We start from the raw sequence: 21305 nt of genomic DNA on the forward strand, positions 1-21305 counted from the left end.
TTCTTTCTTCCATTTCGGGAAAGTCTTCCTTGCTGGGTGTGGAAATCTCCTATGCCTTCCCTCTCCTATTCTGTCAGCTTTAAAATTCTCTTTCAGTTGCCACCCTCACAGATGGATTAGGAAACTCTTTCCGGTGCACTCATTAGTGAAATGACCTCCAGGAAGCTGGAATCCAATATCTAATGGCCGATTTTTAGCGAGTCCACACGCCAGGGTGGTCGGGGTCCAATGCAGCCCCGGCCAGGCCCAGGCCCCTTGGACTGGGCCACAGGAGGACACGGAGGAGGGTCCCGGCCCCCACGAAGCGGTGCCGGCAGTTCTCCACGGGCTTGGGCGTTTTCCAGAGGTAGGAGATGGAGGGGACTGATTTCTTCAGCGCCCCCCAAACCACGCCACCCCACCCCACCCCACCCATGGGACACATCCCCAGAGAGAGACGCCCCATACACTGGCTGTGCCCCAGCCCTGGCCCGGGGGAATAGGCGGCAGCCCACCCACAGGGCGAGGGAAGGGGGGCGCAGCTGAAAGGGGTTGTGGGGGAGGGCGGCCCCTGGCTGGGGTCAAAGGGCGAGCGTCCCGCGCGTGCGCAGTCAGCGGCAGCGACGCGCTGGGGGTGGGCAGCGGGTAGGTGAAGGAGGCCGGGCGAGGAGACGAGGGGGGCTGGGAGGGCTCCACCTTGGCGAGTCCAGCCGTGGAGGCGCATGTTGTGTGAGTGTGAGTGAGTGTGAGTGTGTGTGTGTGTGTATAGAGAGACAGCCCCCCACCCCGCCCCGCCCCGCCCCGCCCATCACCCCCGTCCCTGGGAGCCCGCGGGACCTGGCCGGCGAACTCAAACGGCCCGGCCCGGCCCGGCGCGGGGCCTGGGGCGGGAGGCGGCGGCGGGGAAGCCCAGAGAGGCTCGGCTTCTCGAGCGGGGCAGGGGCGCCCTCCGCCGCCGTCTAGGGCCACACCACCCTGAACGCCCCCGATCTCGTCTGGTCTCGGAAGCTAAGCAGGGTCGGGCCTGGTTAGTACTTGGATGGGAGACCGCCTCCGAATACCGGGTGCCACAGGCTGCTGCTTTTTTTTTTTTTTTTTTTTTCTTGCCTCTTGTTCTGTCCCCTTTCTGGGAGCGCGGCGGCGGCCCGGGGTGGGGGTCACCCCCACCCTCAGCGCCCGCGCGGTGCCTGGCGCCCCAGCCCGCACCGTGGGGCCTCCTCTTGTCCCAAGCCGCGACACCGCGGCCACGCGGCAGCATGCGTGGCATCTGGACTGTCAGGTCTCAGACCAAAGGTCTGCTCTGTGGGAACCGACACGCTGGAGGAAACCTTGAGAGTCTGAGAGGGGAGGGAGTTCCAGAAGAAGGCCAGGATGTCATTTTGAGGGAGTATGTGACCAGAACTCGTCCCGTTGCTTTTGGGGTTCTATGGGCTACACGCAGGAATCTTTGGTGGTGGCACCTGATGTTGGGGGATCCGGAGTCACACCCAGACCTGCTCCACAGGCCTCCTTTTACCTTTCTCTTCGGATTCATTATTTTTAAAAAGTGTCTCTTACCTCTAGGATTGCATTTTCTTTTCACTCTCTTTTCAAGCAGATGATGGGAGTACAAGTATTCAGGTGACATGTGTTGCCCGTGCCCCCCTCCCCCCTGTGTTCTTTTTTTTTTTTTTTTTTGAGACAGAGTCTCGTTTTGCTGCCCAGGCTAGAGTGAGTGCCATGGCGTCAGTCTAGCTCACAGCAACCTCAATCTCCGGGCTCAAGCAATCCTGCTGCCTCAGCCTCCCGAGTAGTTGGGACTACAGGCATGCACCACCACGCCCGGCTGTGTTTTTCTATATATATTAGTTGGCCAATTAATTTCTTTCTATTTTTAGTAGAGACGGGGTCTCGCTCTTGCTCAGGCTGGTTTCGAACTCCTGACCTGGAGCAATCCGCCCGCCTCGGCCTCCCAGAGAGCTAGGATTACAGGCGTGAGCCACCGCGCCCGGCCCCCACTGTGTTCTTATTCATATACCTCTCATGTTGTTCCAGCGTATTGTGGGGGTACCAATGTTAAGGTCGGGTGCCTTGCCCTCTCCAAGCCTCCCCCCTCGGGTCAGAGCTTCAAGTGCGCCCATCCCCCAGTCGGTGCGCACCCACCCCATGCCTAATGGATGTGTATGCCCCTCCCCTCCCCCCACCCGCCCGCCCGACACCCACCCGATGAAGGTGATTCCTCTCTGTCCACTTAGGCGTCCATCCGTTCGTACCAGTTTGCTGGTGAGCGCGCTCACGTGGTGCCCGTGTGTCCATTCTTGGGATACTTGGCTTACTGGAACGGGTTCCAGCTCTGGCCAGGAGAACACGAGAGGCGCCCTCTCACCGCTGCTCCTCACAGCCGAATGGCACTCCGTGGTGTCCACGCGCCACATTTTATTGATGCACTCCTGGATGGATGGGCACTCGGGTCGCTTCCACGTCTTTGGGATTGTGAATTGTGCCCTAACTGTAACCCTAACCCTTACCCAGCCCGTCTCCTCTGCCCCTGCCTGACGCACTCCTCCCCGGCCAGGCCCGTCACTGTCCTGGGCCCCCGCCTGACCGGCTCCTCCCCGCCCGGCCGGTCACCGTCCTCTGCCCCTGCCTGACACGCTCCTTCCCGCCCGGCCTCTCACCGTCCTCGGCCCCTGCCTGACCGGCTCCTCCGTCGCCTGGGCCTTCCAAGGGCTTGGTGTGGATGCTGCTTCCAGGAAGCCCTCCAGAAACCCGGCAGCAGGGTGGCCGCAGCAGTCTCCAGCAGCCGTCCCTAAGTCGCGTGAGTGCGGGGGACGTGCCCCCGCTGTGCCGCGGGGGCCCAGCCTGGTGTCTTCCCTGAGGCCCTGCGGCTGCCGGCTGGGCTGCGGCTCCCCGCAAGGGGAGAGCCGCGGAGGTGGGGACCGCCTCCTGATGGGGACGTACACGCAGCTCTCCACGTCGGATTCCGGGGCTCTCTGTCCTGCCCGAAGGCCCAGCTGGCCTGCGGGTCCTTAGAGTGGCAAAAACCTCCGAAAACTGAGACTGAGGGTCCGGTGGGTGTCTGCACTTTTGTGCTGGGCACCCCAGGGAGGCCCGGGGGCTGGCTGGACAACGCGGTCTGCTCGGCCGCGGGGGGGGGGTTGGAGGAGCAACTGATGCCCTTTGCACTTTGGGTAGCAAGAGTCTGAGGTGTCTCTGAGCCCTGTGCCCTGTGGGGGCGGGGCGGGGGGGAGGAGGAGGAGGAGGAGGAGGAGGTGGGAAGGGCCGGGGCCTGCAGTCCTGTTCCCGGGGTGGCACGGCAAGTGGCTTCTTCCACAGGCTGCTTGGCCTGGGCTCCCTGCACCTGGGCCTTTGGAGGACCGGCCCTGTGCTTGCCAACACTTCCTGCAGGGACCCAGAGCTGGGAGGTGGCATCTCTCAGCCCTGGGTCGGGCAGAGCCCCAGCGGGCCATGCCCACAACCTCTCTCAGCACCGGTCCCCCAGAAGGCTCCTTTGGGACCAGGATTCTCTTGCGGTGACTCTTTAAGGTCTGGCCCCTGGATGGAGGGGCACCAGGAGTAGAGGAGCAGGAAGGGGAAGGGGGTGGCCATGCGAGGGGACACTTTGAGGCCAAGTCCCAGCTTCAGCCTGATCCTCCTGGGAACCCCGCTCTGAGACAAGGAGCCGGGCTTCGCATTCCCACAGCAGCCAGTCGTGGGCTGAGGACACCTGGGGCGTTGGGAACTCCCTGGCTTCTCCTGGGTTTAACATCTAGAGCTGCTTGTGAATCGCGCCGCCACACACACCCGAGCGCAGGTGTCTTCCGCACAGACTGCGGGCCTCGCTCTTCTGAATGCCGCTGGCTCGCCACCCACCCACGGGTGAACCTGGTCAGGGTGCTTTCTCTCAGGGGCAGACTCTTTTCCGGGCGGGCTACCGGTGTCTCTGTTTGCTCGTTTCTTTCTTCCATTTCGGGAAAGTCTTCCTTGCTGGGTGTGGAAATCTCCTATGCCTTCCCTCGCCTATTCTGTCAGCTTTAAAATTCTCTTTCAGTTGCCACCCTCACAGATGGATTAGGAAACTCTTTCCGGTGCACTCATTAGTGAAATGACCTCCAGGAAGCTGGAATCCAATATCTAATGGCCGATTTTTAGCGAGTCCACACGCCAGGGTGGTCGGGGTCCAATGCAGCCCCGGCCAGGCCCAGGCCCCTTGGACTGGGCCACAGGAGGACACGGAGGAGGGTCCCGGCCCCCACGAAGCGGTGCCGGCAGTTCTCCACGGGCTTGGGCGTTTTCCAGAGGTAGGAGATGGAGGGGACTGATTTCTTCAGCGCCCCCCAAACCACGCCACCCCACCCCACCCCACCCATGGGACACATCCCCAGAGAGAGACGCCCCATACACTGGCTGTGCCCCAGCCCTGGCCCGGGGGAATAGGCGGCAGCCCACCCACAGGGCGAGGGAAGGGGGGCGCAGCTGAAAGGGGTTGTGGGGGAGGGCGGCCCCTGGCTGGGGTCAAAGGGCGAGCGTCCCGCGCGTGCGCAGTCAGCGGCAGCGACGCGCTGGGGGTGGGCAGCGGGTAGGTGAAGGAGGCCGGGCGAGGAGACGAGGGGGGCTGGGAGGGCTCCACCTTGGCGAGTCCAGCCGTGGAGGCGCATCTTGTGTGAGTGTGAGTGAGTGTGAGTGTGTGTGTGTGTGTATAGAGAGACAGCCCCCCACCCCGCCCCGCCCCGCCCCGCCCCGCCCATCACCCCCGTCCCTGGGAGCCCGCGGGACCTGGCCGGCGAACTCAAACGGCCCGGCCCGGCCCGGCACGGGGCCTGGGGCGGGAGGCGGCGGCGGGGAAGCCCAGAGAGGCTCGGCTTCTCGAGCGGGGCAGGGGCGCCCTCCGCCGCCGTCTAGGGCCACACCACCCTGAACGCCCCCGATCTCGTCTGGTCTCGGAAGCTAAGCAGGGTCGGGCCTGGTTAGTACTTGGATGGGAGACCGCCTGGGAATACCAGGTGCCACAGGCTGCTGCTTTTTTTTTTTTTTTGCCTCTTGTTCTGTCCCCTTTCTGGGAGCGCGGCGGCGGCCCGGGGTGGGGGTCACCCCCACCCTCAGCGCCCGCGCGGTGCCTGGCGCCCCAGCCCGCACCGTGGGGCCTCCTCTTGTCCCAAGCCGCGACACCGCGGCCACGCGGCAGCATGCGTGGCATCTGGACTGTCAGGTCTCAGACCAAAGGTCTGCTCTGTGGGAACCGACACGCTGGAGGAAACCTTGAGAGTCTGAGAGGGGAGGGAGTTCCAGAAGAAGGCCAGGATGTCATTTTGAGGGAGTATGTGACCAGAACTCGTCCCGTTGCTTTTGGGGTTCTATGGGCTACACGCAGGAATCTTTGGTGGTGGCACCTGATGTTGGGGGATCCGGAGTCACACCCAGACCTGCTCCACAGGCCTCCTTTTACTTTTCTCTTCGGATTCATTATTTTTAAAAAGTGTCTCTTACCTCTAGGATTGCATTTTCTTTTCTCTCTCTTTTCAAGCAGATGATGGGAGTACAAGTATTCAGGTGACATGTGTTGCCCGTGCCGCCCTCCCCCCTGTGTTCTTTTTTTTTTTTTTTTTTGAGACAGAGTCTCGTTTTGCTGCCCAGGCTAGAGTGAGTGCCATGGCGTCAGCCTAGCTCACAGCAACCTCAATCTCCGGGCTCAAGCAATCCTGCTGCCTCAGCCTCCCGAGTAGTTGGGACTACAGGCATGCACCACCACGCCCGGCTGTGTTTTTCTATATATATTAGTTGGCCAATTAATTTCTTTCTATTTTTAGTAGAGACGGGGTCTCGCTCTTGCTCAGGCTGGTTTCGAACTCCTGACCTGGAGCAATCCGCCCGCCTCGGCCTCCCAGAGAGCTAGGATTACAGGCGTGAGCCACCGCGCCCGGCCCCCCCTGTGTTCTTATTCATATACCTCTCATGTTGTTCCAGCGTATTGTGGGGGTACCAATGTTAAGGTCGGGTGCCTTGCCCTCTCCAAGCCTCCCCCCTCGGGTCAGAGCTTCAAGTGCGCCCATCCCCCAGTCGGTGCGCACCCACCCCATGCCTAATGGATGTGTATGCCCCTCCCCTCCCCCCACCCGCCCGCCCGACACCCACCCGATGAAGGTGATTCCTCTCTGTCCACTTAGGCGTCCATCCGTTCGTACCAGTTTGCTCGTGAGCGCGCTCACGTGGTGCCCGTGTGTCCATTCTTGGGATACTTGGCTTACTGGAACGGGTTCCAGCTCTGGCCAGGAGGACACGAGAGGCGCCCTCTCACCGCTGCTCCTCACAGCCGAATGGCACTCCGTGGTGTCCACGCGCCACATTTTATTGATGCACTCCTGGATGGATGGGCACTCGGGTCGCTTCCACGTCTTTGGGATTGTGAATTGTGCCCTAACTGTAACCCTAACCCTTACCCAGCCCGTCTCCTCTGCCCCTGCCTGACGCACTCCTCCCCGGCCAGGCCCGTCACTGTCCTGGGCCCCCGCCTGACCGGCTCCTCCCCGCCCGGCCGGTCACCGTCCTCTGCCCCTGCCTGACACGCTCCTTCCCGCCCGGCCTCTCACCGTCCTCGGCCCCTGCCTGACCGGCTCCTCCGTCGCCTGGGCCTTCCAAGGGCTTGGTGTGGATGCTGCTTCCAGGAAGCCCTCCAGAAACCCGGCAGCAGGGTGGCCGCAGCAGTCTCCAGCAGCCGTCCCTAAGTCGCGTGAGTGCGGGGGACGTGCCCCCGCTGTGCCGCGGGGGCCCAGCCTGGTGTCTTCCCTGAGGCCCTGCGGCTGCCGGCTGGGCTGCGGCTCCCCGCAAGGGGAGAGCCGCGGAGGTGGGGACCGCCTCCTGATGGGGACGTACACGCAGCTCTCCCCGTCGGATTCCGGGGCTCTCTGTCCTGCCCGAAGGCCCAGCTGGCCTGCGGGTCCTTAGAGTGGCAAAAACCTCCGAAAACTGAGACTGAGGGTCCGGTGGGTGTCTGCACTTTTGTGCTGGGCACCCCAGGGAGGCCCGCTGGCTGGCTGGACAACGTGGTCTGCTGGGCGGGGGGGGGGGTTGGAGGAGCAACTGATGCCCTTTGCACTTTGGGTAGCAAGAGTCTGAGGTGTCTCTGAGCCCTGTGCCCTGTGGGGGGGGCGGGGGGGAGGAGGAGGAGGAAGAGGAGGAGGAGGTGGGAAGGGCCGGGGCCTGCAGTCCTGTTCCCGGGGTGGCACGGCAAGTGGCTTCTTCCACAGGCTGCTTGGCCTGGGCTCCCTGCACCTGGGCCTTTGGAGGACCGGCCCTGTGCTTGCCAACACTTCCTGCAGGGACCCAGAGCTGGGAGGTGGCATCTCTCAGCCCTGGGTCGGGCAGAGCCCCAGCGGGCCATGCCCACAACCTCTCTCAGCACCGGTCCCCCAGAAGGCTCCTTTGGGACCAGGATTCTCTTGCGGTGACTCTTTAAGGTCTGGCCCCTGGATGGAGGGGCACCAGGAGTAGAGGAGCAGGAAGGGGAAGGGGGTGGCCATGCGAGGGGACACTTTGAGGCCAAGTCCCAGCTTCAGCCTGATCCTCCTGGGAACCCCGCTCTGAGACAAGGAGCCGGGCTTCGCATTCCCACAGCAGCCAGTCGTGGGCTGAGGACACCTGGGGCGTTGGGAACTCCCTGGCTTCTCCTTGGTTTAACATCTAGAGCTGCTTGTGAATCGCGCCGCCACACACACCCGAGCGCAGGTGTCTTCCGCACAGACTGCGGGCCTCGCTCTTCTGAATGCCGCTAGCTCGCCACCCACCCACGGGTGAACCTGGTCAGGGTGCTTTCTCTCAGGGGCAGACTCTTTTCCGGGCGGGCTACCGGTGTCTCTGTTTGCTCGTTTCTTTCTTCCATTTCGGGAAAGTCTTCCTTGCTGGGTGTGGAAATCTCCTATGCCTTCCCTCGCCTATTCTGTCAGCTTTAAAATTCTCTTTCAGTTGCCACCCTCACAGATGGATTAGGAAACTCTTTCCGGTGCACTCATTAGTGAAATGACCTCCAGGAAGCTGGAATCCAATATCTAATGGCCGATTTTTAGCGAGTCCACACGCCAGGGTGGTCGGGGTCCAATGCAGCCCCGGCCAGGCCCAGGCCCCTTGGACTGGGCCACAGGAGGACACGGAGGAGGGTCCCGGCCCCCACGAAGCGGTGCCGGCAGTTCTCCACGGGCTTGGGCGTTTTCCAGAGGTAGGAGATGGAGGGGACTGATTTCTTCAGCGCCCCCCAAACCACGCCACCCCACCCCACCCCACCCATGGGACACATCCCCAGAGAGAGACGCCCCATACACTGGCTGTGCCCCAGCCCTGGCCCGGGGGAATAGGCGGCAGCCCACCCACAGGGCGAGGGAAGGGGGGCGCAGCTGAAAGGGGTTGTGGGGGAGGGCGGCCCCTGGCTGGGGTCAAAGGGCGAGCGTCCCGCGCGTGCGCAGTCAGCGGCAGCGACGCGCTGGGGGTGGGCAGCGGGTAGGTGAAGGAGGCCGGGCGAGGAGACGAGGGGGGCTGGGAGGGCTCCACCTTGGCGAGTCCAGCCGTGGAGGCGCATGTTGTGTGAGTGTGAGTGAGTGTGAGTGTGTGTGTGTGTGTATAGAGAGACAGCCCCCCCGCCCCGCCCCGCCCATCACCCCCGTCCCTGGGAGCCCGCGGGACCCGGCCGGCGAACTCAAACGGCCCAGCCCGGCCCGGCGCGGGGCCTGGGGCGGGAGGCGGCGGCGGGGAAGCCCAGAGAGGCTCGGCTTCTCGAGCGGGGCAGGGGCGCCCTCCGCCGCCGTCTAGGGCCACACCACCCTGAACGCCCCCGATCTCGTCTGGTCTCGGAAGCTAAGCAGGGTCGGGCCTGGTTAGTACTTGGATGGGAGACCGCCTCGGAATACCGGGTGCCACAGGCTGCTGCTTTTTTTTTTTTTTTTTTTTCTTGCCTCTTGTTCTGTCCCCTTTCTGGGAGCGCGGCGGCGGCCCGGGGTGGGGGTCACCCCCACCCTCAGCGCCCGCGCGGTGCCTGGCGCCCCAGCCCGCACCGTGGGGCCTCCTCTTGTCCCAAGCCGCGACACCGCGGCCACGCGGCAGCATGCGTGGCATCTGGACTGTCAGGTCTCAGACCAAAGGTCTTCTCTGTGGGAACCGACACGCTGGAGGAAACCTTGAGAGTCTGAGAGGGGAGGGAGTTCCAGAAGAAGGCCAGGATGTCATTTTGAGGGAGTATGTGACCAGAACTCGTCCCGTTGCTTTTGGGGTTCTATGGGCTACACGCAGGAATCTTTGGTGGTGGCACCTGATGTTGGGGGATCCGGAGTCACACCCAGACCTGCTCCACAGGCCTCCTTTTACTTTTCTCTTCGGATTCATTATTTTTAAAAAGTGTCTCTTACCTCTAGGATTGCATTTTCTTTTCTCTCTCTTTTCAAGCAGATGATGGGAGTACAAGTATTCAGGTGACATGTGTTGCCCGTGCCGCCCTCCCCCCTGTGTTCTTTTTTTTTTTTTTTTTTGAGACAGAGTCTCGTTTTGCTGCCCAGGCTAGAGTGAGTGCCATGGCGTCAGCCTAGCTCACAGCAACCTCAATCTCCGGGCTCAAGCAATCCTGCTGCCTCAGCCTCCCGAGTAGTTGGGACTACAGGCATGCACCACCACGCCCGGCTGTGTTTTTCTATATATATTAGTTGGCCAATTAATTTCTTTCTATTTTTAGTAGAGACGGGGTCTCGCTCTTGCTCAGGCTGGTTTCGAACTCCTGACCTGGAGCAATCCGCCCGCCTCGGCCTCCCAGAGAGCTAGGATTACAGGCGTGAGCCACCGCGCCCGGCCCCCCCTGTGTTCTTATTCATATACCTCTCATGTTGTTCCAGCGTATTGTGGGGGTACCAATGTTAAGGTCGGGTGCCTTGCCCTCTCCAAGCCTCCCCCCTCGGGTCAGAGCTTCAAGTGCGCCCATCCCCCAGTCGGTGCGCACCCACCCCATGCCTAATGGATGTGTATGCCCCTCCCCTCCCCCCACCCGCCCGCCCGACACCCACCCGATGAAGGTGATTCCTCTCTGTCCACTTAGGCGTCCATCCGTTCGTACCAGTTTGCTGGTGAGCGCGCTCACGTGGTGCCCGTGTGTCCATTCTTGGGATACTTGGCTTACTGGAACGGGTTCCAGCTCTGGCCAGGAGGACACGAGAGGCGCCCTCTCACCGCTGCTCCTCACAGCCGAATGGCACTCCGTGGTGTCCACGCGCCACATTTTATTGATGCACTCCTGGATGGATGGGCACTCGGGTCGCTTCCACGTCTTTGGGATTGTGAATTGTGCCCTAACTGTAACCCTAACCCTTACCCAGCCCGTCTCCTCTGCCCCTGCCTGACGCACTCCTCCCCGGCCAGGCCCGTCACTGTCCTGGGCCCCCGCCTGACCGGCTCCTCCCCGCCCGGCCGGTCACCGTCCTCTGCCCCTGCCTGACACGCTCCTTCCCGCCCGGCCTCTCACCGTCCTCGGCCCCTGCCTGACCGGCTCCTCCGTCGCCTGGGCCTTCCAAGGGCTTGGTGTGGATGCTGCTTCCAGGAAGCCCTCCAGAAACCCGGCAGCAGGGTGGCCGCAGCAGTCTCCAGCAGCCGTCCCTAAGTCGCGTGAGTGCGGGGGACGTGCCCCCGCTGTGCCGCGGGGGCCCAGCCTGGTGTCTTCCCTGAGGCCCTGCGGCTGCCGGCTGGGCTGCGGCTCCCCGCAAGGGGAGAGCCGCGGAGGTGGGGACCGCCTCCTGATGGGGACGTACACGCAGCTCTCCACGTCGGATTCCGGGGCTCTCTGTCCTGCCCGAAGGCCCAGCTGGCCTGCGGGTCCTTAGAGTGGCAAAAACCTCCGAAAACTGAGACTGAGGGTCCGGTGGGTGTCTGCACTTTTGTGCTGGGCACCCCAGGGAGGCCCGGGGGCTGGCTGGACAACGCGGTCTGCTCGGCCGCGGGGGGGGGGTTGGAGGAGCAACTGATGCCCTTTGCACTTTGGGTAGCAAGAGTCTGAGGTGTCTCTGAGCCCTGTGCCCTGTGGGGGCGGGGCGGGGGGGAGGAGGAGGAGGAGGAGGAGGAGGAGGAGGTGGGAAGGGCCGGGGCCTGCAGTCCTGTTCCCGGGGTGGCACGGCAAGTGGCTTCTTCCACAGGCTGCTTGGCCTGGGCTCCCTGCACCTGGGCCTTTGGAGGACCGGCCCTGTGCTTGCCAACACTTCCTGCAGGGACCCAGAGCTGGGAGGTGGCATCTCTCAGCCCTGGGTCGGGCAGAGCCCCAGCGGGCCATGCCCACAACCTCTCTCAGCACCGGTCCCCCAGAAGGCTCCTTTGGGACCAGGATTCTCTTGCGGTGACTCTTTAAGGTCTGGCCCCTGGATGGAGGGGCACCAGGAGTAGAGGAGCAGGAAGGGGAAGGGGGTGGCCATGCGAGGGGACACTTTGAGGCCAAGTCCCAGCTTCAGCCTGATCCTCCTGGGAACCCCGCTCTGAGACAAGGAGCCGGGCTTCGCATTCCCACAGCAGCCAGTCGTGGGCTGAGGACACCTGGGGCGTTGGGAACTCCCTGGCTTCTCCTGGGTTTAACGTCTAGAGCTGCTTGTGAATCGCGCCGCCACACACACCCGAGCGCAGGTGTCTTCCGCACAGACTGCGGGCCTCGCTCTTCTGAATGCCGCTGGCTCGCCACCCACCCACGGGTGAACCTGGTCAGGGTGCTTTCTCTCAGGGGCAGACTCTTTTCCGGGCGGGCTACCGGTGTCTCTGTTTGCTCGTTTCTTTCTTCCATTTCGGGAAAGTCTTCCTTGCTGGGTGTGGAAATCTCCTATGCCTTCCCTCGCCTATTCTGTCAGCTTTAAAATTCTCTTTCAGTTGCCACCCTCACAGATGGATTAGGAAACTCTTTCCGGTGCACTCATTAGTGAAATGACCTCCAGGAAGCTGGAATCCAATATCTAATGGCCGATTTTTAGCGAGTCCACACGCCAGGGTGGTCGGGGTCCAATGCAGCCCCGGCCAGGCCCAGGCCCCTTGGACTGGGCCACAGGAGGACACGGAGGAGGGTCCCGGCCCCCACGAAGCGGTGCCGGCAGTTCTCCACGGGCTTGGGCGTTTTCCAGAGGTAGGAGATGGAGGGGACTGATTTCTTCAGCGCCCCCCAAACCACGCCACCCCACCCCACCCCACCCATGGGACACATCCCCAGAGAGAGACGCCCCATACACTGGCTGTGCCCCAGCCCTGGCCCGGGGGAATAGGCGGCAGCCCACCCACAGGGCGAGGGAAGGGGGGCGCAGCTGAAAGGGGTTGTGGGGGAGGGCGGCCCCTGGCTGGGGTCAAAGGGCGAGCGTCCCGCGCGTGCGCAGTCAGCGGCAGCGACGCGCTGGGGGTGGGCAGCGGGTAGGTGAAGGAGGCCGGGCGAGGAGACGAGGGGGGCTGGGAGGGCTCCACCTTGGCGAGTCCAGCCGTGGAGGCGCATCTTGTGTGAGTGTGAGTGAGTGTGAGTGTGTGTGTGTGTGTATAGAGAGACAGCCCCCCACCCCGCCCCGCCCCGCCCCGCCCCGCCCATCACCCCCGTCCCTGGGAGCCCGCGGGACCTGGCCGGCGAACTCAAACGGCCCGGCCCGGCCCGGCACGGGGCCTGGGGCGGGAGGCGGCGGCGGGGAAGCCCAGAGAGGCTCGGCTTCTCGAGCGGGGCAGGGGCGCCCTCCGCCGCCGTCTAGGGCCACACCACCCTGAACGCCCCCGATCTCGTCTGGTCTCGGAAGCTAAGCAGGGTCGGGCCTGGTTAGTACTTGGATGGGAGACCGCCTGGGAATACCAGGTGCCACAGGCTGCTGCTTTTTTTTTTTTTTTGCCTCTTGTTCTGTCCCCTTTCTGGGAGCGCGGCGGCGGCCCGGGGTGGGGGTCACCCCCACCCTCAGCGCCCGCGCGGTGCCTGGCGCCCCAGCCCGCACCGTGGGGCCTCCTCTTGTCCCAAGCCGCGACACCGCGGCCACGCGGCAGCATGCGTGGCATCTGGACTGTCAGGTCTCAGACCAAAGGTCTGCTCTGTGGGAACCGACACGCTGGAGGAAACCTTGAGAGTCTGAGAGGGGAGGGAGTTCCAGAAGAAGGCCAGGATGTCATTTTGAGGGAGTATGTGACCAGAACTCGTCCCGTTGCTTTTGGGGTTCTATGGGCTACACGCAGGAATCTTTGGTGGTGGCACCTGATGTTGGGGGATCCGGAGTCACACCCAGACCTGCTCCACAGGCCTCCTTTTACTTTTCTCTTCGGATTCATTATTTTTAAAAAGTGTCTCTTACCTCTAGGATTGCATTTTCTTTTCTCTCTCTTTTCAAGCAGATGATGGGAGTACAAGTATTCAGGTGACATGTGTTGCCCGTGCCGCCCTCCCCCCTGTGTTCTTTTTTTTTTTTTTTTTTGAGACAGAGTCTCGTTTTGCTGCCCAGGCTAGAGTGAGTGCCATGGCGTCAGCCTAGCTCACAGCAACCTCAATCTCCGGGCTCAAGCAATCCTGCTGCCTCAGCCTCCCGAGTAGTTGGGACTACAGGCATGCACCACCACGCCCGGCTGTGTTTTTCTATATATATTAGTTGGCCAATTAATTTCTTTCTATTTTTAGTAGAGACGGGGTCTCGCTCTTGCTCAGGCTGGTTTCGAACTCCTGACCTGGAGCAATCCGCCCGCCTCGGCCTCCCAGAGAGCTAGGATTACAGGCGTGAGCCACCGCGCCCGGCCCCCCCTGTGTTCTTATTCATATACCTCTCATGTTGTTCCAGCGTATTGTGGGGGTACCAATGTTAAGGTCGGGTGCCTTGCCCTCTCCAAGCCTCCCCCCTCGGGTCAGAGCTTCAAGTGCGCCCATCCCCCAGTCGGTGCGCACCCACCCCATGCCTAATGGATGTGTATGCCCCTCCCCTCCCCCCACCCGCCCGCCCGACACCCACCCGATGAAGGTGATTCCTCTCTGTCCACTTAGGCGTCCATCCGTTCGTACCAGTTTGCTCGTGAGCGCGCTCACGTGGTGCCCGTGTGTCCATTCTTGGGATACTTGGCTTACTGGAACGGGTTCCAGCTCTGGCCAGGAGGACACGAGAGGCGCCCTCTCACCGCTGCTCCTCACAGCCGAATGGCACTCCGTGGTGTCCACGCGCCACATTTTATTGATGCACTCCTGGATGGATGGGCACTCGGGTCGCTTCCACGTCTTTGGGATTGTGAATTGTGCCCTAACTGTAACCCTAACCCTTACCCAGCCCGTCTCCTCTGCCCCTGCCTGACGCACTCCTCCCCGGCCAGGCCCGTCACTGTCCTGGGCCCCCGCCTGACCGGCTCCTCCCCGCCCGGCCGGTCACCGTCCTCTGCCCCTGCCTGACACGCTCCTTCCCGCCCGGCCTCTCACCGTCCTCGGCCCCTGCCTGACCGGCTCCTCCGTCGCCTGGGCCTTCCAAGGGCTTGGTGTGGATGCTGCTTCCAGGAAGCCCTCCAGAAACCCGGCAGCAGGGTGGCCGCAGCAGTCTCCAGCAGCCGTCCCTAAGTCGCGTGAGTGCGGGGGACGTGCCCCCGCTGTGCCGCGGGGGCCCAGCCTGGTGTCTTCCCTGAGGCCCTGCGGCTGCCGGCTGGGCTGCGGCTCCCCGCAAGGGGAGAGCCGCGGAGGTGGGGACCGCCTCCTGATGGGGACGTACACGCAGCTCTCCCCGTCGGATTCCGGGGCTCTCTGTCCTGCCCGAAGGCCCAGCTGGCCTGCGGGTCCTTAGAGTGGCAAAAACCTCCGAAAACTGAGACTGAGGGTCCGGTGGGTGTCTGCACTTTTGTGCTGGGCACCCCAGGGAGGCCCGCTGGCTGGCTGGACAACGTGGTCTGCTGGGCGGGGGGGGGGGTTGGAGGAGCAACTGATGCCCTTTGCACTTTGGGTAGCAAGAGTCTGAGGTGTCTCTGAGCCCTGTGCCCTGTGGGGGGGGCGGGGGGGAGGAGGAGGAGGAAGAGGAGGAGGAGGTGGGAAGGGCCGGGGCCTGCAGTCCTGTTCCCGGGGTGGCACGGCAAGTGGCTTCTTCCACAGGCTGCTTGGCCTGGGCTCCCTGCACCTGGGCCTTTGGAGGACCGGCCCTGTGCTTGCCAACACTTCCTGCAGGGACCCAGAGCTGGGAGGTGGCATCTCTCAGCCCTGGGTCGGGCAGAGCCCCAGCGGGCCATGCCCACAACCTCTCTCAGCACCGGTCCCCCAGAAGGCTCCTTTGGGACCAGGATTCTCTTGCGGTGACTCTTTAAGGTCTGGCCCCTGGATGGAGGGGCACCAGGAGTAGAGGAGCAGGAAGGGGAAGGGGGTGGCCATGCGAGGGGACACTTTGAGGCCAAGTCCCAGCTTCAGCCTGATCCTCCTGGGAACCCCGCTCTGAGACAAGGAGCCGGGCTTCGCATTCCCACAGCAGCCAGTCGTGGGCTGAGGACACCTGGGGCGTTGGGAACTCCCTGGCTTCTCCTTGGTTTAACATCTAGAGCTGCTTGTGAATCGCGCCGCCACACACACCCGAGCGCAGGTGTCTTCCGCACAGACTGCGGGCCTCGCTCTTCTGAATGCCGCTAGCTCGCCACCCACCCACGGGTGAACCTGGTCAGGGTGCTTTCTCTCAGGGGCAGACTCTTTTCCGGGCGGGCTACCGGTGTCTCTGTTTGCTCGTTTCTTTCTTCCATTTCGGGAAAGTCTTCCTTGCTGGGTGTGGAAATCTCCTATGCCTTCCCTCGCCTATTCTGTCAGCTTTAAAATTCTCTTTCAGTTGCCACCCTCACAGATGGATTAGGAAACTCTTTCCGGTGCACTCATTAGTGAAATGACCTCCAGGAAGCTGGAATCCAATATCTAATGGCCGATTTTTAGCGAGTCCACACGCCAGGGTGGTCGGGGTCCAATGCAGCCCCGGCCAGGCCCAGGCCCCTTGGACTGGGCCACAGGAGGACACGGAGGAGGGTCCCGGCCCCCACGAAGCGGTGCCGGCAGTTCTCCACGGGCTTGGGCGTTTTCCAGAGGTAGGAGATGGAGGGGACTGATTTCTTCAGCGCCCCCCAAACCACGCCACCCCACCCCACCCATGGGACACATCCCCAGAGAGAGACGCCCCATACACTGGCTGTGCCCCAGCCCTGGCCCGGGGGAATAGGCGGCAGCCCACACACAGGGCGAGGGGGGGGGCGCAGCTGAAAGGGGTTGTGGGGGAGGGCGGCCCCTGGCTGGGGTCAAAGGGCGAGCGTCCCGCGCCTGCGCAGTCAGCGGCAGCGACGCGCTGGGGGTGGGCAGCGGGTAGGTGAAGGAGGCCGGGCGAGGAGACGAGGGGGGCTGGGAGGGCTCCACCTTGGCGAGTCCAGCCGTGGAGGCGCATCTTGTGTGAGTGTGAGTGAGTGTGAGTGTGTGTGTGTGTGTATAGAGAGACAGCCCCCCCACCCCGCCCCGCCCCGCCCCGCCCCGCCCATCACCCCCGTCCCTGAGAGCCAGCGGGACCCGGCCGGCGAACTCAACCAGCCCGGCCCGGCCCGGCGCGGGGCCTGGGGCGGGAGGCGGCGGCGGGGAAGCCCAGAGAGGCTCGGCTTCTCGAGCGGGGCAGGGGCGCCCTCCGCCGCCGTCTAGGGCCACACCACCCTGAACGCCCCCGATCTCGTCTGGTCTCGGAAGCTAAGCAGGGTCGGGCCTGGTTAGTACTTGGATGGGAGACCGCCTGGGAATACCGGGTGCCACAGGCTGCTGCTTTTTTTTTTTTTTTTTTTTTTTTTTTTGCCTCTTGTTCTGTCCCCTTTCTGGGAGCGCGGCGGCGGCCCGGGGTGGGGGTCACCCCCACCCTCAGCGCGCGCGCGGTGCCTGGCGCCCCAGCCCGCACCGTGGGGCCTCCTCTTGTCCCAAGCCGCGACACCGCCGCCACGCGGCAGCATGCGTGGCATCTGGACTGTCAGGTCTCAGACCAAAGGTCTGCTCTGTGGGAACCGACACGCTGGAGGAAACCTTGAGAGTCTGAGAGGGGAGGGAGTTCCAGAAGAAGGCCAGGATGTCATTTTGAGGGAGTATGTGACCAGAACTCGTCCCGTTGCTTTTGGGGTTCTATGGGCTACACGCAGGAATCTTTGGTGGTGGCACCTGATGTTGGGGGATCCGGAGTCACACCCAGACCTGCTCCACAGGCCTCCTTTTACTTTTCTCTTCGGATTCATTATTTTTAAAAAGTGTCTCTTACCTCTAGGATTGCATTTTCTTTTCTCTCTCTTTTCAAGCAGATGATGGGAGTACAAGTATTCAGGTGACATGTGTTGCCCGTGCCGCCCTCCCCCCTGTGTTCTTTTTTTTTTTTTTTTTTTTGAGACAGAGTCTCGTTTTGCTGCCCAGGCTAGAGTGAGTGCCATGGCGTCAGCCTAGCTCACAGCAACCTCAATCTCCGGGCTCAAGCAATCCTGCTGCCTCAGCCTCCCGAGTAGTTGGGACTACAGGCATGCACCACCACGCCCGGCTGTGTTTTTCTATATATATTAGTTGGCCAATTAATTTCTCTCTATTTTTAGTAGAGACGGGGTCTCGCTCTTGCTCAGGCTGGTTTCGAACTCCTGACCTGGAGCAATCCGCCCGCCTCGGCCTCCCAGAGAGCTAGGATTACAGGCGTGAGCCACCGCGCCCGGCCCCCCCTGTGTTCTTATTCATATACCTCTCATGTTGTTCCAGCGTATTGTGGGGGTACCAATGTTAAGGTCGGGTGCCTTGCCCTCTCCAAGCCTCCCCCCTCGGGTCAGAGCTTCAAGTGCGCCCATCCCCCAGTCGGTGCGCACCCACCCCATGCCTAATGGATGTGTATGCCCCTCCCCTCCCCCCACCCGCCCGACACCCACCCGATGAAGGTGATTCCTCTCTGTCCACTTAGGCGTCCATCCGTTCGTACCAATTTGCTGGTGAGCGCGCTCACGTGGTGCTCGTGTGTCCATTCTTGGGATACTTGGCCTACTGGAACGGGTTCCAGCTCTGGCCAGGAGAACACGAGAGGCGCCCTCTCACCGCTGCTCCTCACAGCCGAATGGCACTCCGTGGTGTCCACGTGCCACATTTTATTGATGCACTCCTGGATGGATGGGCACTCGGGTCGCTTCCACGTCTTTGGGATTGTGAATTGTGCCCTAACTGTAACCCTAACCCTTACCCAGCCCGTCTCCTCTGCCCCTGCCTGACGCACTCCTCCCCGGCCAGGCCCGTCACTGTCCTGGGCCCCCGCCTGACCGGCTCCTCCCCGCCCGGCCTGTCACCGTCCTCTGCCCCTGTCTGACACGCTCCTTCCCGCCCGGCCTCTCACCGTCCTCGGCCCCTGCCTGACCGGCTCCTCCGTCGCCTGGGCCTTCCAAGGGCTTGGTGTGGATGCTGCTTCCAGGAAGCCCTCCAGAAACCCGGCAGCAGGGTGGCCGCAGCAGTCTCCAGCAGCCGTCCCTAAGTCGCGTGAGTGCGGGGGACGTGCCCCCGCTGTGCCGCGGGGGCCCAGCCTGGTGTCTTCCCTGAGGCCCTGCGGCTGCCGGCTGGGCTGCCGCTCCCCGCAAGGGGAGAGCCGCGGAGGTGGGGACCGCCTCCTGATGGGGACGTACACGCAGCTCTCCACGTCGGATTCCGGGGCTCTCTGTCCTGCCCGAAGGCCCAGCTGGCCTGCGGGTCCTTAGAGTGGCAAAAACCTCCGAAAACTGAGACTGAGGGTCCGGTGGGTGTCTGCACTTTTGTGCTGGGCACCCCAGGGAGGCCCGGGGGCTGGCTGGACAACGTGGTCTGCTGGGCGGGGGGGGGGGTGTTGGAGGAGCAACTGATGCCCTTTGCACTTTGGGTAGCAAGAGTCTGAGGTGTCTCTGAGCCCTGTGCCCTGTGGGGGCGGGGCGGGGGGGAGGAGGAGGAGGAGGAGGAGGAGGTGGGAAGGGCGGGGCCTGCAGTCCTGTTCCCGGGGTGGCACGGCAAGTGGCTTCTTCCACAGGCTGCTTGGCCTGGGCTCCCTGCACCTGGGCCTTTGGAGGACCGGCCCTGTGCTTGCCAACACTTCCTGCAGGGACCCAGAGCTGGGAGGTGGCATCTCTCAGCCCTGGGTCGGGCAGAGCCCCAGCGGGCCATGCCCACAACCTCTCTCAGCACCGGTCCCCCAGAAGGCTCCTTTGGGACCAGGATTCTCTTGCGGTGACTCTTTAAGGTCTGGCCCCTGGATGGAGGGGCACCAGGAGTAGAGGAGCAGGAAGGGGAAGGGGGTGGCCATGCGAGGGGACACTTTGAGGCCAAGTCCCAGCTTCAGCCTGATCCTCCTGGGAACCCCGCTCTGAGACAAGGAGCCGGGCTTCGCATTCCCACAGCAGCCAGTCGTGGGCTGAGGACACCTGGGGCGTTGGGAACTCCCTGGCTTCTCCTGGGTTTAACGTCTAGAGCTGCTTGTGAATCGCGCCGCCACACACACCCGAGCGCAGGTGTCTTCCGCACAGACTGCGGGCCTCGCTCTTCTGAATGCCGCTAGCTCGCCACCCACCCACGGGTGAACCTGGTCAGGGTGCTTTCTCTCAGGGGCAGACTCTTTTCCGGGCGGGCTACCGGTGTCTCTGTTTGCTCGTTTCTTTCTTCCATTTCGGGAAAGTCTTCCTTGCTGGCTGTGGAAATCTCCTATGCCTTCCCTCGCCTATTCTGTCAGCTTTAAAATTCTCTTTCAGTTGCCACCCTCACAGATGGATTAGGAAACTCTTTCCGGTGCACTCATTAGTGAAATGACCTCCAGGAAGCTGGAATCCAATATCTAATGGCCGATTTTTAGCGAGTCCACACGCCAGGGTGGTCGGGGTCCAATGCAGCCCCGGCCAGGCCCAGGCCCCTTGGACTGGGCCACAGGAGGACACTGAGGAGGGTCCCGGCCCCCACGAAGCGGTGCCGGCAGTTCTCCACGGGCTTGGGCGTTTTCCAGAGGTAGGAGATGGAGGGGACTGATTTCTTCAGCGCCCCCCAAACCACGCCACCCCACCCCACCCATGGGACACATCCCCAGAGAGAGACGCCCCATACACTGGCTGTGCCCCAGCCCTGGCCCGGGGGAATAGGCGGCAGCCCACACACAGGGCGAGGGGGGGGGCGCAGCTGAAAGGGGTTGTGGGGGAGGGCGGCCCCTGGCTGGGGTCAAAGGGCGAGCGTCCCGCGCGTGCGCAGTCAGCGGCAGCGACGCGCTGGGGGTGGGCAGCGGGTAGGTGAAGGAGGCCGGGCGAGGAGACGAGGGGGGCTGGGAGGGCTCCACCTTGGCGAGTCCAGCCGTGGAGGCGCATCTTGTGTGAGTGTGAGTGTGAGTGTGTGTGTGTGTGTGTAGAGAGAGACAGCCCCCCACCCCGCCCCGCCCCGCCCCGCCCCGCCCATCACCCCGGACCCTGGGAGCCCGCGGGACCAGGCCGGCCCGGCCCGGCCCGGCGCGGGGCCTGGGGCGGGAGGCGGCGGCGGGGAAGCCCAGAGAGGCTCGGCTTCTCGAGCGGGGCAGGGGCGCCCTCCGCCGCCGTCTAGGGCCACACCACCCTGAACGCCCCCGATCTCGTCTGGTCTCGGAAGCTAAGCAGGGTCGGGCCTGGTTAGTACTTGGATGGGAGACCGCCTGGGAATACCGGGTGCCACAGGCTGCTGCTTTTTTTTTTTTTTTTTTTTTTTTTTGCCTCTTGTTCTGTCCCCTTTCTGGGAGCGCGGCGGCGGCCCGGGGTGGGGGTCACCCCCACCCTCAGCGCGCGCGCGGTGCCTGGCGCCCCAGCCCGCACCGTGGGGCCTCCTCTTGTCCCAAGCCGCGACACCGCCGCCACGCGGCAGCATGCGTGGCATCTGGACTGTCAGGTCTCAGACCAAAGGTCTGCTCTGTGGGAACCGACACGCTGGAGGAAACCTTGAGAGTCTGAGAGGGGAGGGAGTTCCAGAAGAAGGCCAGGATGTCATTTTGAGGGAGTATGTGACCAGAACTCGTCCCGTTGCTTTTGGGGTTCTATGGGCTACACGCAGGAATCTTTGGTGGTGGCACCTGATGTTGGGGGATCCGGAGTCACACCCAGACCTGCTCCACAGGCCTCCTTTTACTTTTCTCTTCGGATTCATTATTTTTAAAAAGTGTCTCTTACCTCTAGGATTGCATTTTCTTTTCTCTCTCTTTTCAAGCAGATGATGGGAGTACAAGTATTCAGGTGACATGTGTTGCCCGTGCCGCCCTCCCCCCTGTGTTCTTTTTTTTTTTTTTTTTTTTTGAGACAGAGTCTCGTTTTGCTGCCCAGGCTAGAGTGAGTGCCATGGCGTCAGCCTAGCTCACAGCAACCTCAATCTCCGGGCTCAAGCAATCCTGCTGCCTCAGCCTCCC

At 62.9% G+C, this 21305-nt stretch overlaps 4 non-coding genes and 2 pseudogenes across 4 annotated transcripts; all 6 read left to right on the forward strand.

The window, feature by feature from the left end:
• Positions 1-936: 936 nt before the first annotated feature.
• Positions 937-1055, forward strand: LOC142861349 (uncharacterized; annotated as a pseudogene).
• Positions 1056-4854: 3799 nt separating this feature from the next.
• LOC142861363 (5S ribosomal RNA) lies at positions 4855-4973 on the forward strand. The gene has a single exon (XR_012912637.1). It is a non-coding gene; the product is annotated as a 5S ribosomal RNA (ribosomal RNA).
• A 3775-nt stretch (positions 4974-8748) lies between these two features.
• LOC142861276 (uncharacterized) lies at positions 8749-8867 on the forward strand (annotated as a pseudogene).
• Positions 8868-12671: 3804 nt separating this feature from the next.
• Positions 12672-12790, forward strand: LOC142861374 (5S ribosomal RNA). Its single transcript, XR_012912639.1, has one exon. It is a non-coding gene; the product is annotated as a 5S ribosomal RNA (ribosomal RNA).
• A 3783-nt stretch (positions 12791-16573) lies between these two features.
• Positions 16574-16692, forward strand: LOC142861552 (5S ribosomal RNA). Its single transcript, XR_012912776.1, has one exon. It is a non-coding gene; the product is annotated as a 5S ribosomal RNA (ribosomal RNA).
• A 3778-nt stretch (positions 16693-20470) lies between these two features.
• LOC142861554 (5S ribosomal RNA) lies at positions 20471-20589 on the forward strand. The gene has a single exon (XR_012912778.1). It is a non-coding gene; the product is annotated as a 5S ribosomal RNA (ribosomal RNA).
• The last annotated feature ends 716 nt before the right edge of the window (positions 20590-21305 follow it).

This window comes from Microcebus murinus, chromosome 16 (assembly GCF_040939455.1).
Source record: "Microcebus murinus isolate Inina chromosome 16, M.murinus_Inina_mat1.0, whole genome shotgun sequence".
NCBI classification, from domain to species: Eukaryota; Metazoa; Chordata; class Mammalia; order Primates; family Cheirogaleidae; genus Microcebus; species Microcebus murinus.